The 10260-nt window shown below is 39.3% G+C and overlaps 1 pseudogene; it reads left to right on the top strand.

Annotated features, from left to right (window-relative positions):
* Positions 1 to 4: 4 nt before the first annotated feature.
* Positions 5 to 157, top strand: LOC129763768 (5.8S ribosomal RNA; annotated as a pseudogene).
* Positions 158 to 10260: the final 10103 nt, after the last annotated feature.

Genomic DNA, 10260 nt, shown 5'->3' with positions numbered 1-10260 from the left:
CTCAAATGATGTGTGACTACACTCGGCTCGTGGATCGATGAAGACCGCAGCAAATTGCGCGTCAGAATGTGAACTGCAGGACACATGAACACCGACAAGTTGAACGCATATTGCACATCGTACAATCATTGTGCGATGTACACATTTTTGAGTGCCGCCTATATTTACCAATTTAACTATATGCGCTGCTTAGGTAGCGTATATGCGTAATGGTGTTTTTCGGCCTTCGGTGGTGGAAAAACATTGAAGATAGTCAAACGTGCGAAGGCCCCGGCGCACGGCTTGATGAACACACGTCCCAAGATGAAAGTCTTTGTGTGTTCCATCTTCTCCATACATGAGATTGTTCTTATAGGCCTCAAATGATGTGTGACTGGATTCCCTGAGTAGCTGCGAGCGAAAAGGGATGAGCCCAGCACGTAGAGGTGGTGCGCGTTTGCGTGTCCACCGTGTTGCGTGGCATCTGGACACCTGAGACCTCCTACAAACGATAGGTTTACAGGCTGGGAGTTGCGAGTTGCAGAGAGGTGTACACTTCGATCCTCTCAGACTACCCATGCTTGAAGGTTGGCCTTGTACGTGTACGGTTGTTGTGTTTGAAAGAGAAGTCCTACTGTAGCTTAGTGCTGCATGTGGTGACTTCTCTTTTTTTTATTTAAACATTTTCGGGCACTTGAAGGTCCATGCCGAGTGTCGGAGATAGGCATGTGGATGGGGTACGTGTACGGTTGTTGTGGTTAGAAGAGAAGTCCTACTGCAGCTTAGTGCTGCATGTGGTGACTTCTCTTTTTTTCATTAAAAAATTTTCGGATGCCTGAAGGCATGTGGATGGGTCACATTCGACTGCAACGTGGTGCGTGAGCGATGATATGTGCGGGTAGTCACACTGATCGCGCATAGGATGGCTTCTATTGATTTGTTTCAAAAGAACCTTCCTCGAGGTGCACGAACTTTCTCAACACTTGAGATGCCTTATGCTAGACATAAGATAGGCATGTGGATGGGTCACATTCGACTGCAACGTGGTGCGTGAGCGATGATATGTGCGGGTAGTCACACTGATCGCGCATAGGATGGCTTCTATTGATTTGTTTCAAAAGAACCTTCCTCGAGGTGCACGAACTTTCTCAACACTTGAGATGCCTTATGCTAGACATAAGATAGGCATGTGGATGGGTCACATTCGACTGCAACGTGGTGCGTGAGCGATGATATGTGCGGGTAGTCACACTGATCGCGCATAGGATGGCTTCTATTGATTTGTTTCAAAAGAACCTTCCTCGAGGTGCACGAACTTTCTCAACACTTGAGATGCCTTATGCTAGACATAAGATAGGCATGTGGATGGGTCACATTCGACTGCAACGTGGTGCGTGAGCGATGATATGTGCGGGTAGTCACACTGATCGCGCATAGGATGGCTTCTATTGATTTGTTTCAAAAGAACCTTCCTCGAGGTGCACGAACTTTCTCAACACTTGAGATGCCTTATGCTAGACATAAGATAGGCATGTGGATGGGTCACATTCGACTGCAACGTGGTGCGTGAGCGATGATATGTGCGGGTAGTCACACTGATCGCGCATAGGATGGCTTCTATTGATTTGTTTCAAAAGAACCTTCCTCGAGGTGCACGAACTTTCTCAACACTTGAGATGCCTTATGCTAGACATAAGATAGGCATGTGGATGGGTCGTATTCGACTGTAACACGGTGCGTGAGCGATGATAGGTATGGGTGGACATATCATTCGCGTGTAGGATAGTAGATGCTGAGCAAATCATAAACTTTTGAAACAGCCCAATACAAGCTGTCGTTTATTTTCGTAACGCAGCTTTAAAGCGCGCCACGCATCTTTGTATCTGTTATCACTTATAGGAATATAATCGATTATTCTGGACGCTTCTCCTTGTGTTAATCCCTTTAAATATTGAAATTTATCAAAATTGCTAATTTCTGTACGGTTGCCGACGGCTGATTTAAAAGCGTCGCTGAATATACACCAAATATACAACAAATGTGGTTAATTGCTCTATGTATCGTCGGAATAACCCCAGAAGTTGAAGCTGTACCTTTTCTCAAACCTTTCATATAAAACGCACTCAAAGCCAGATATTTAGTTTCGAATTTTTACGTTCTTCCTTCAAAGAATCTGTCGCATGTATTGATTCTAATACACACACAATGTGACGGTAATCTTCTGCAATTTCTTCTAATCTCTTCATCCATGTTTCAAATACTTCGGGATGCTGACCCTGCTTCGTATCTTCGTATCTAAAAAAGGTATCAAAACAGCTTTATTTCAAACTATATTTGTTTATTTCATAAATATGGGATATGACATATTACAAGTTCTCAAAATTGTCCTACATTAGGGTAGGGTGGGGCAAATTAGTCATAAGGGTAAGTTGGTCAGTTACGATATATTGAAATCTGAGCGTCCAAAAAATTTGCGATCTATTGCGGCCGTAACATTTTCAGGCTACCCTTGCTCTTAAGGATATAGTAACAGAACTAATATTCAAGAAAAGGAGAGGTAAACTCACCTCCTACGATCTCGAACACGCGTTCGATCGGGTTTCGCATTCATTCCTCCGCCGTACGATGCTTTCGCTTGGTGTGAACCCGTATTTCGTCGAGTTTCTGCAGCGTATTGCTGAGAGATCTACCTCTCGGCTACTGCTGAACGGGCATCTGACTCGTGTCTTCCGCTCTCAATGATGTTATTTGCTCTATATCTTCACCCATTCCACACACGACTAGAGCGCATTTGTGGTAGCGACCTGTGCGTAGCTTACGCGGATGATATTAGTGTACTGGTCACTTCTACACAGAAAATTGATCTGATTGATGATCTATTCCACCGTTTCGAATACGTTGCTGGGGCGAAATTGAACCGACAGAAAACTGTTTCAATCGATGTGGGAGCAATTGATGAAAACCGATTGATAGCACCACGGCTTCAGACAAGGGAGACAGTCAAGATTCTTGGCATTGTCTTCGCAAACCCAATACGAGAGATGGTGAAGCTAAACTGGGATGCATTGGTTTCTAAAACAACGCAGAAAATTTGGCTTCATTCGCTTAGGAACTTTAATTTGCTGCAGAAGGTAACACATTTGAATGTCTTCATTCTTTCGAGGATATGGTATGTGGCATCGGTAGTACCATCGTATAGAGTTCACACAGCTCAAATAACTGCTATAATGGGGTCGTTTCTATAGAAACGTCTGCCAGCAAGAGTGCCAATGCTGCAACTAGCGCGAAGTGGAACACAGGGCGAAACTACAGCTCCCAGCTCTCAAATGCAAGGCGTTACTAGTAAATCGGCATCTGAAATAGATCGTTTACATTTCGTTCTATAGTTCGTTCTTCGCACAAACAGTTCCGTCACCTGCAGACTTTCCATGTCTGAGGCCAATACGTGAACAGTTACCGTTAATCCCACTTCATATACAACAAAACTCTTCTAGCGAGCTGATCTATAGTTCTTTCATTGAGCAAACCGAGAGGCCTAGGGTAGAGCATAAACATCCAGCGCTATACTGGCGACGAATATGGCATTATATCGCATGTAAGCATATAACATCGAGGCAGCGCAGCGGTCTCTACCTTATAGTGAACGAAAAAACACAGCATCGAAAAATTCATGCATATTATACAGAGGGTAGATGGAGCAAACTGCCTCCACTGTAATGTAGCTGTGGAAACGATAACTCACAAATTTAGTGAGTGTCCCCGAGTGGCAGCAGCCTGGAGATTAATGCAGCGAAAAGGTATTTTGGGAGGTTGGCAACGTCCCTCTTTTGATGAACTTCTACGACCCTCAGTAAACAACATAAGAGAAAACCAGCGAATTAAATTATTGAGAACCTTCACCAGTTATGTTGAATTCGTCAATGAAACAAACGAACTAAAAGATACTGCATCCTTAGAAGTGTATATAAATGTGAATATATAATAACTGTTTTTTATAATAAATAAACATGACATTGCACAAAAAAAAATCTATGGATAGGCTGACCAAATATTTCATGATTGAAAACGGGACACGTAAGCCAAAAAAAATACTTATTGAACCGGCGAATTTCGTCCCGCCCAAAAATTTTTTTTTACTTGAATAAATTTGAACATCCACGATTTTGAATAAGCGATGGTTCGTGGGTGTCATCCCAGAACTATTCAATGATTGAATAGTTCTGTGATTAAACGAATGAACTTTGTAGTGTAAAATCTCTATAATAAATGAAAAGAAATTTGTTATTCCACTTGAGGGATGCATTACTATTTTCGATTCATAGCAGTGTAATACGAATTTAAATTCCGTGAATTTCTAAACTAAAAACATCACTTTAGAACACATTGGAATTTTTTTTCTGAATTTTTAAATTTTCCTTCAATATTTTCCAATCTTTTTTTCTTAGCATCTACGGACAGGAAGAACACAAAAAAATAAAACGACTTAAATCGGACAAACCGTTCTCGAATTTGAACTTATTTGATGATTGATTTTCATGTATATGGATATAGAAGTGCATTATTCCACCTGGAAAAAAAAACATTGCCATTACATTGCATATCTATTCTCGAGTTTTATACTAAGCAACATTATAATTTGATTATAATATTTTTTGAAGGATTTTATTGAGTGGATGATACCAAGAATGAAACCGAACAATAAAACACTAATTTTGTTCTCATTAACGAAGATTCCTTCGATGACGAAGCGACTTTGCAAAAAAGATTACGATTTTTGGAAATCTTATCAAGAAAATATGTCACATTCCAGATCCATTTTCTATTTGACAATTAGCTTTAACCCTTTTAGTACCGAACGACAATATATCGTCGTTCGGTGCTCTTGCCAAAAATACCAACGACGATATATCGTTGCGCCTCCTTTGGGGCCTTATTGTACTCATTGTACTCATGTACTCATGTGTTTCAAAATAACTTTATAAAATATTAAAAAAGTTTATAGTCGATGCCACACAAGTGAAAAAATGCTTATTAGATTTAACTTTTTGTTATATTTCATGCTGATTAATGCCGCGGGTCTGCAAAACGCGTCCACATTACGCCAATCGGCATCGGTAATCGGCCTTATGCCTTATCGTTTTATTCTCCCTTTATTTCCGAATATGCTGCATTTTAAATTTTGTAAATTTCACTTCTACTTTCGTTTTTACGAGCATTTTCGCAAACCTCTGCAAATTCGCCGAATCGGACCGGTATTCTTCGCTCAGGCACGTTCTTTTCGCCGGTACTAAAAGGGTTAACGGTTTCAATATTGAATCGTTACAAACATTCACGTTTTCTTACAAAGCCCAAGTTCATGAGTCCAATCGCAGAACTGTTCATTGATTGATCTTCTAAACGACCCCGTTGAATTCACCTTTTACTTAAAAAAAATCCTAGTACTTCTACCAAAACTCATCATTATAATATCAGATTATTTCCAGACACAATTCTCGTTCAAGATTTTTCAACCTCTTGCAAATAACTTGTTTCTCCGATACATGGAATAAATGTTTGATACAGAAAATATGATATCATAAAGACAGACCCCTCCCTTCTTCTCTCCTTAGAGAGGGTGGAGGAGTGTCCATTCATCATAGAAATGTTTCGTGCCCCCTAAAATCTTCACATGCCAAATTTGGAATATATATTTATATATATATATATATATATATATATATATATATATATATATATATATATATATATATATATATATATATATATATATATATATATATATATATATATATATATATATATATATATATATATATATATATATATATATATATATATATATGCTATTGATAGCAGTCAAAGTCGTTTGAAAAATTTTAGTGTTATTTTAGCTTTTATTAAGTATCAAATATCAACGTAAAAATATCAGTCATCTGCCCAAGTCGAAATCAAATGTTCTTAGACCGCAATTATTGGAAATGTATTGAAATCATCCTCATCTAGCGAATTGTAATTCTGTATCCGAGTCTTCTTCCGTAAAAAATGACTCATTGTTTTTTTTACCACTAACACCTCCTCGTTTCGAAACAGTTTTTTTGGGGTACTGACGTATACCAAGTGGTCCGGTCTTGTGAAGCTTTTAGTGTTGCTTGAGCACCATTTGTGATGCGAAATAAATTGACAATTCCTAGTCAACCTTTCGACATAGAATTTCGAACAAACAGGAATGAAATCCAGAGAAAATTAACGCTCACATCTGTTGGGATTAATGCTACCTAACCTAACCTATGTATTTGTGGTAGTTACCAAGTTACCACGAAATTAATCACATTGTGTCGTAATATGAATCTGAATTTCAAAATAACCGTTTATCTTTAATAAAAAAAATTCACAAAAGGGGAACGCCACTTAATTTTCCAATCCGCGACGTTCTTGCTACTCGTAATCTCGATGCTATTTCGTTAGTTTATAATTTCCTCAAATTCATACACTTTAAAGTATGAGTATGAGTATGTGTATATTTTTTTAATTTTTAACTATTGTTTAGATCTCCATCTTTTTGTTTTTTTTTGTTATGAATAATTTTATTATTATAATCTATGGGGGTTAGAGGTTGCGTTACTTACTGTGTATTAGAGATAAGAAATTGCGTTACGTAGAGGGGGAAGGGGTCTAAAATCCATATTTTTGGCGTTGCAATTTGTGCACGGCGCCTAACTCCCAGAAAAGAGGAGCCATCCAACTTTCAACTCGATTGAAAATACTGCGTTCTGGTTAAACCCATCACAACACGTATTTAATCATCTTGGCTCAGGAAACACATTTCATTCGATCCCACAATCGAGATTACGGTCGTGGTCGTGTAAAGTAACTCTGCATTCCAGCCGGCCTTGGTTCGATCCCCATTGACGTCGTATGGACTTTTTTTTTGCACAATCCCAAATGAAAAGAGAAAAGAAAACAGAAAGAGATGTCAGAAAGAGATGTCTGCCATTACTACACTTTTCTTCTGTTTATTCAATTATGCAGAAGAAGACAGGGAGTCATCATTTATCATTTTTAAACATAAGTCTAAATTGTTAAGATCTACATAAATAAAAGCCTAAATCAAATAAATCTATAATTACAGGAATATATTATAAATAAAAATAGCATTTTCTCCATTGTTGCCACGTTATCCGGAACACTGTTTGTAGAGGGTTGTAATAACTTTATAGCAGGGATTGAGTATCCTATGGCCAGGAGTGCTCTCTTGGGAAGTTCGTGTAGCTGCTGTAGTGAACTGATCTCATTGGGTGCTGCTTATGTATATAGGAAAGGGAAAGGAAAATGGTCAGGTGCCTTCGAGGAAGTGAAGCGGACTTTTAATCTAATATGCATGAGTATACCCTTTCTTTTTTTTTATCTGTATTTTAGTGACTTTCAACACATTTGGCTGGTTCGTCACTTTCATTTTTGGAAGAATGTCGGGAGTGAGAATAGAACTCTTGACCTTTAGCGTTAGAGTTATGGATGTTACCACTACGCCAGATAGCCTCCACAGTGTATACCCTTTCGAATTTCTAAATCAGCAGCCAGTTAAATTCATTAATTTAATTTTCTACATAACCAAACAACATGCTCGATATTTTGACATCGTGACATCCACAATTACATAAATTTTTAGTAGCAAGACCGATAAAGACGTGAATTGAGCCCGAATTGATTGAACTTGGGGATAATAGAGTAAAACAATTTTCCAAGATCATCCCTTCTTTGACTCTGCCAACTTATAAATTCCTGTTTGTCGGAAAATGGAGAATAAAGGTGGGACCAGAATGCCGCGCTATGCGTCGAATTGCGTCAATTGTGCTTTGACACTTCATTTTAAATATGTGTGTTTCCATTTGGTCGAACACAGTAATGCGTTGCGTCATCGTTGTACTAAACGCTAACATTTGTTCTAAACTGCTTGAGCCGAATTTGCTTAAAATTAGGGCCATAATTTGGGTCCCAAACTCGTTAGTGTAATCTGTATCACATTAGAAGACACGAAGCCGGTTTTTAAATTCAAAATTTGAATGAAAATTTTCACATCATGTTATTGGATTACTTGAAACACGTCTTTCTGACTTTCATTCAACCATATAGCTAAACAATTCCAAAATTGTTGCTGAATTTTTTCATCATAATATAGAGTTGTCTTCATAAACAATTTTCGTATGAGACTTTTTCACCACATGCAAACAAAAATGTTTTTCATTAAAATAGAATACTAGTTTGATTCTCACATTGTGAGCTAACGCCGAATTGCAGGCAAAAAGGTTTCTCGTAGCGTCGGGGAGAAAAGCGAGTGGTTAGTGCAATCAAAAAAACATACCCATTTTAATCGTCAATTGTTTAACTTTTTTACTACATTTTCTGTTCGTGTTTCAAGCGAAAAATTGCTGGATAAATTTACTGTCTAATGGTGTACAATACAACATATGTCGCAATAACGATTTGGAGTAATATGCGTTAAAAACATCTGAATGAATCGTTACATTTTTCGCAGAGTGACCCCCTATATAGACATTAAAGACATAGTCCTATGTCAAAAATCATGAAAACTACATTTTATCGATGCATAAATAAATAACTATAGATTCACTATGGAACTCGCTTTCGCGGATAATCCAGATTCTACTATGTTCAATTGGCCAGGGGGACTCCAGACGTTGACATGCAAATTGAATAATAGAATAAATAAAATGATGTGTGATAGTTGCCAATATGAGACTTCGTGTCGCTCCAGAATGAGCACACGATATCTCTTCGGCGCAAACCTTCAATTCAGATTCACTGCTCCGAAGCTATAGAATATTCAGACAGAACATTATCAATTTTTTGAATACCATTCAAATTCCGGAAATGTGCGGTTAACCCAACAAACCCGTTCCGGGCGGCAAACTTCCTACCCCAAGAAAACGTAAAGCCGGAAAAATCGTCAACCAGAAAATGTGATTATCCGCATCGCTGACATGAAACAGAAAAAAAGGCGAGCATGAAGTGAGAAGTAATTCAATTAATTTTGCGCCAGCTCCCGGTTTAAAATGTCCGGACGACGGAAATCGAGCTGTGGTGGGAAAAAAACTTGAAAAGATAGCGACGAATACCAAATCTTCTGAACCGAAACCCCCGGCCGAGGTAGCATAACGTTCGAGGTGTGAAAAATCGATACAGTTACTGGTGGCACAACTAGTTCCTCTGCGCTTGTTTTTACTTTTCCATTTTCACTTTTTTATCACATTTCGGCATGATCGGCGAATCCGCACATGACTTTCATCCGGGGTGTGCTGTTGTCCTGCAAACTGTTTGATTTATTTATTGTTGTATATTATTAAATAAATTATCGAACCAGAGGGCGATTTATTTCATCGTTCTACGAACGATGACATTGAATGGCACAAAAGAAAACCTCCGTCCTCTAGCCCCAAATCCTCGTTTGGTCGTCCTTGGAACCGTAGCCCAGAAAGCTTTTCTTCTCCCCATTTTGAGTCCATGACATATTGTTTGTGTATTTTTCGCCGCCCGCTCACTCTCAACGGGGAGTCATACACATCCAAACATTGATTTTCCACCACGGCAAACTATGCGATACCCGAAGCCACGCCCCCATTGTGTGCGTTGAATCGTCGCGAAAGAAGAGAGCAACCGCACGGCCGAAAAGAGACGGAGATCGACGTCATACAAAGGCTAAGGATAAACAAACCGGAGAGTTGTCAGAAAGGGGGAAAAAGAGTAAATATGTACCAAGAATCGATTGTTCCACCGCACGGTTTCTACAAATATTATGAGAGTGGGCTTTTTCCGATCCCTTTTGTGCAAGAATCCGTTCGCGATGGTGGAATACATGTATGTATGCGTAGATCCGTGCCAAGGGAAAGAGAAAGAGAACAAAATTTCCGAGAATCACTGGAAAGGGGAAGCTCTGGAGCAGTGTACACATACTTTGACGAAACATAAAGCACACTCTCCCGCGTGAACGTTTCACAAACACATTACCATTCGCAGAGAGAGCATTTTGCGTGAGCGCACGGTAGCGGAGAGTGCGCTTTGCTCAATCTCAACACGCGCGATGAACATCACGGTCTGCGCGCGGCCGCATGGCAGGGGCCTTCTGTTGAAGCCCACGCCTATTTGTTGTTTTTGCCTCACATTCCGCAGAGGGATTCATGTTTCATGAACGTGTTTCTCCGTCGTTCCTTCTCATTGAGCTTCTTAGTGTTCGGATTTTTTTTTGCCGTGCTTGTTTTGTCTTCG

This window comes from Toxorhynchites rutilus, chromosome 1 (assembly GCF_029784135.1).
Source record: "Toxorhynchites rutilus septentrionalis strain SRP chromosome 1, ASM2978413v1, whole genome shotgun sequence".
Classification (NCBI taxonomy): Eukaryota; Metazoa; Arthropoda; class Insecta; order Diptera; family Culicidae; genus Toxorhynchites; species Toxorhynchites rutilus.
This window is presented reverse-complemented; position numbering and strand designations above follow the sequence as displayed.